Source organism: Symphalangus syndactylus, chromosome 23 (assembly GCF_028878055.3).
Source record: "Symphalangus syndactylus isolate Jambi chromosome 23, NHGRI_mSymSyn1-v2.1_pri, whole genome shotgun sequence".
NCBI classification, from domain to species: domain Eukaryota; kingdom Metazoa; phylum Chordata; class Mammalia; order Primates; family Hylobatidae; genus Symphalangus; species Symphalangus syndactylus.
Genome location: NC_072445.2, coordinates 18,012,053 through 18,016,899, shown reverse-complemented (window position 1 = coordinate 18,016,899; position 4,847 = coordinate 18,012,053).

Genomic DNA, 4,847 nt, shown 5'->3' with positions numbered 1-4,847 from the left:
GGATCGGGAGGACGCAGGCAGCATGGTTTAGTGCCCATTCCCAGCAAAACTCAGCCACCTGGTTTTATGAGCAGAGGACTAAAAGGGACTAGAAAGTGTGGGCTGCCTGCCTGTGGTTACAGGTCCCGCGGAGACAGCAAGGACATAGTGGGAATCGCCTCCCAGGGCACACAGGCTGAGCTGGGATGGAGTTGCAGTGAAGTTGGATGGAAATGGAGCCTGAAGGGACTAGAAGAATGGTGTGCCTCATTTTCCAAATTTTAAATAATATTGTGTATAGCCATTGCTCATAATATTTAATGCAAGCAAATGGCAAACACTTACTAATGTAATAGTAAGGACTATTGTAAATCTAATATGCATCTTGCTTATTCAACTCTGTGTCACAACCCTCATGCCATTTGTGTTATTTAGTTCAATAGCTTGATATTTTATTGTGTGTAACATCTGATGTGTATTTATTTATTTTTGAGACAGAGTCTCCCTCTGTTGCCCAGGCTGGAATGCAGTGGTTTGATCAGAGCTCACTGCAGCCTTGAACTCCTGGGCTCAAGCAATTTTCCTGCCTCAGCCTCCCGAGTAACTAGGACTATAGGCATGACCCACCACTCCTGGCTATATAACGTGTTCACAATTGAAAATTTTTATTTATTTATTTTTCACTATTATAGATAATATCAAAGTTTTTTTTAAAAAAAGAATGATGTGAATAAGTGCTTCACTTTCATTATCGCAGTTGTCCATACAACACCCCTCTGAGATAGGAATTATCACCTCTAATTGACACATTCAAAAGGACACTCTGTTAGAAAGGTAAAATAATTTGCCCAAAGACACACAGCTCGTGAATCTTCACCTTGAGCCACTATGCAAAGTGTTGGGAAAAGAAAATAACTTTTATTTGGCGAGGTGGCAGGTGCCTGTAATCCAGCTTCTTGGGAGACTGAGGCCTGGGAATCGCTTGAAACCGGGAGGCGGAGGTTGCAGTGAGCTCAGATCGCGCCACTGAACTCCAGCCTGGGCGACAGAGAGAGACTCTGGCTCAAAGAAATCAAAATAAATAAAATAAAAATAACTTTTATCTGAGGAATGCAAATCCTTTTAATTATCAGACCCAGAGAGATATTAACATGACACACAATTGCACCCTATACCCTGCTCTCCCCTTTAAGTTGTGTATTCATCTCTTGAAACTGCTTGCTATTTCTACAGGTAGCTATAAATTATCCTAATAATGGGACACCAGACACTATAGCCAATAACTAATCAATGTTATTTCTGAAAACCAGTGAGAATTCCTGACAAATAGCTTTGGTTTTTTTTTTCCTTTTTTTTTTTGAGACGGAGTCTCGCTGTGTCACCCAGGCACCCAGGCTGGAGTGCAGTGGCGCGATCTCGGCTCACTGCAAGCTCCGCCTCCCGGAGTCACGCCATTCTCCTGCCTCAGCCTCTCCGAGTAGCTGGGACTACAGGCGCCCGCCACCACGCCCGGCTAATTTTTTTTGTATTTTTAGTAGAGATGGGGTTTCACCGTGGTCTCGATCTCCTGACCTCGTGATCCACCTGCCTCGGCCTCCCAAAGTGCTGGGATTACAAGCGTGAGCCACCGCGCCCGGCATGACAAACAGCTTTGTATCATTCCACTCACTGTCCTCCTTTTTTACCTTTCTTTTCTTTTTTCTTTTTTTTTTTCGAGATGGAGTCTCGCACTGTCGCCCTGGCTGGAGTGCAATGGTGCAATCTTGGCTCACCACAACCTCCACCTCCCGGGTTCAAGCAATTCTCCTGCCTCAGCCTCCCAAGTAGCTGGGATTACAGGTGCCCACCACCACACCTGGGTAATTTTTTGTATTTTTAGTAGAAATGGGGTTTCGCCATGTTGGGCAGGCTGGTCTCGAACTCCTGACCTTGTGATCTGCCTGCCTCGGCCTCCCAAGGTGCTGGGATTACAGGCGTGAGCCACTATGCCCGGCCCTTTTTTACCTTTAAAAATGCATTTTGGGCCAGGCGCAGTGGCTCATGCCTTTAATCTCAGCACTTTGGGAGGCTGGGGGTGGTGGTGGGCGGTGGGGCAGATCACTTGAGGTCAGTAGTTTGAGGCCAGCCTGGACAACATGGTGAAACCCTGTATCTACTAAAAATACAAAAATTAGCCATGCATGGTGATGTGCACCTGTAGTCCCAGCTACTCAGGAGGCTGAGGCAGGAGGATCACCTGAGCCAGGGAGGCAGAGGTTACAGTAAGCCAAAATTGCCACTGCACTCCGGCCGGGTGACAAAGAGAGGCCCTGACACACACACACACACACACACACACACACACACACACCCCAAAAGAAAACAAAAGCCTTTTTTTTTTTTTTTGAGACAAGGCCTTGCTCCATCACCCAGGCTGGAGTGCAGTGGCATGATCACATTTCACTGCAGCCTCGACCTCCTGGACTCAAGTGATCCTCCCACTTCAGCTGCCCACACAGCTGGGACCACAGGTGTGCGCCACCAGTCCTGGCTAACTTTTTCTTTTCTTTTTTCGAGACAGTCTCACTCTGTCACCCAGGCTGGAGTGCAGTGGCACATTCTCAGCTCACTGCAAGCTCCGCCTCCCAGGTTCAAACGATTCTTATGCCTCAGCCTCCCGAGTAGCTGAGACCACAGCCGTGTGCCACCATGCCTGGCTATTTTTTGTATTTTTAGTAGAGATGGGGTTTCACCATGTTGGCCAGGCTGGTCTTGAATTTCTGGCATCAAGTGATCTGCCCACCTCAGCCTCACAAAGTGCTGGGGTTATAGGTGTAAGCCACTGTACCCAGCCTAAAAATCCACTTGTAACTGCTGCTAATCAGAATGTATATTCAGAACAATTTGAATCTATTCTCCAGGGTTACAATCCTTAAGTTTGGCCCACATAAACTCTCTACTCATATGAAGTTTGCTTCATTTTATGTTTACAGAGTGTTCATGAGTAACCAGCTTTGTTACAAACCAGAAGGGATAGTCCTGATTTGAGAGTTTTCTGCTTCCTTTCCATCCTGGCTTGAAGTTGGCAGCATCTCACCCTAGACCATGGAACAAGGGGTGGGGTCAGCATCTTCCTAGGGTTCCCAGATCCAATCGGGACTGCCCGGGACCTCTCATAGTCTCAAAGGACCTGCTAGGTTTTTGTTTTTAAAAGATGGAGTCTCCCTGTGTTGCCCAGGCTGGTCTCAAACTCCTCAGCCTCCCAAGTAGCTGGGATTACAGGCATGTACCACCATGCCCGGCATGGACCTGTTAGCTTGAGGCTCTCACTGACCTCTCCCTGCTCTCTCTGGGGACTTTTGCTTATCACTCAGAGAAGCTCTGTGGAGAGCAGGTGGTGGCTGCCATCTCCTAGAGAGAGAAGGAGGATGACGAGTGGGAGAACAGTCTTTCAAGAGGCTGCAGAGAGAGTGTGACCTATTCTTTCAGGCAGGACTGGAGACGGAGAGGAAGCAGGGAGGGCTGGCAGGACAGGAAACGATTCCTCTGAAGGCGGTGTGGGGTGGCAATAATGGAGGGAAGGTGGCTTTATAGCCAGGCAGACTAGCTTTAGTCTTTGAAGTCACAAAGAAGGCAGGGGCCAGGGCTGGTACAGACAATCAGTCACCAGGTTAAGGAAGATCAGAATCCCACCTGCCCCACTAAGCACACAAGGGCTGGGTTTAGTGCACGTGGAAGGAACCTAGCGACCCCAGGAAGCTGCACAGGTACACAGAGACAGGAAGGGTTTAGCTTCATTGGGGATGACAGATCTCTAATCTAGGGGAAGTTGGGGGCGCTGTCTCTACCTGAGAGGCTGAGAAACGCATGTGCTTGGGGTCCAGTGTCCCTGCCAGAAACCAGAAGAGGAGGCTGTGGAGGGCTCTCGAAGGACAGGAGGAGAAGTGCAGCTAAGGGGCTGCTGTGAGCGGCCTGGCTCTTCTCACTACTGCAGGGGGCTGGGGCTGGGGTTGGGATGTGGGCACCTGGGGCAGAGACCCCGAGGTCAAAAACAGGTGGACCCAGAAATAAGTGTTTCTTCCAAGCCTCCTGCAAGGACAGTAGCTTGACAGGCAACAAATTTCTTTTTTTTTTTTACTTTTCTTTTTAATTCTCAGCAAGTTACTTCTATATAGAAGGGCGCGCCCTTATAGATGGAAGAATGGTGAGCGCACATTTGGACAAGGGAAGGGAAGGGGTTCTTATCCCTGACGCACGTGGCCCCTGCTGCTGTGTCGTTCCCCTATTGGCTAGGGTTAGACCGCACAGGCTAAACTAATTCTGATTGACTAATTTAAAGAGACTGACAGGGTGAGTGCTTTGGTGGGAGTCAGGCAGAGCAGGTAGCAGGTAATTGGAATAAGTTAGGGTGGAGCAGGTGATTGGAATGAGTCAGGGTGGAGTAGGTAATTGAAAAGGTTGCTTTATGAGGAAGTTAAGTTTAAAAATAGAAGGCAAAGAACATACTGACATATTAATTCTTTGAAAAGAAATTTAGAACTCATATGTAACGATCCCTCCCCTTGTATTTCCTTACAGCTTTCTTTTCATACTTTTTTTTTTTTTTAACATGTCTTGGCTTAGTTGCTTTGCTTGATTTTCTAAAAGAAGAAGCTTCTCTGGATAGGGTGGAGGATAGTTAAGGGAGGTTTTAGTAAGGGGACAGACAACAAATTTCTAACAATAATAATAATGATTTGAATCTGAACACCTTTAAGGCAGGAATGAGTTCACCTATTGCCACAGTCCTCAGCCCTCCCAGTCCCACACCAGGAGGATTTGTTCATTTATTTATTTAATTTGTTTTTGAGACAGAGTCTTGCTCTGTCACCCAGGCTGGAGTGAAGTGG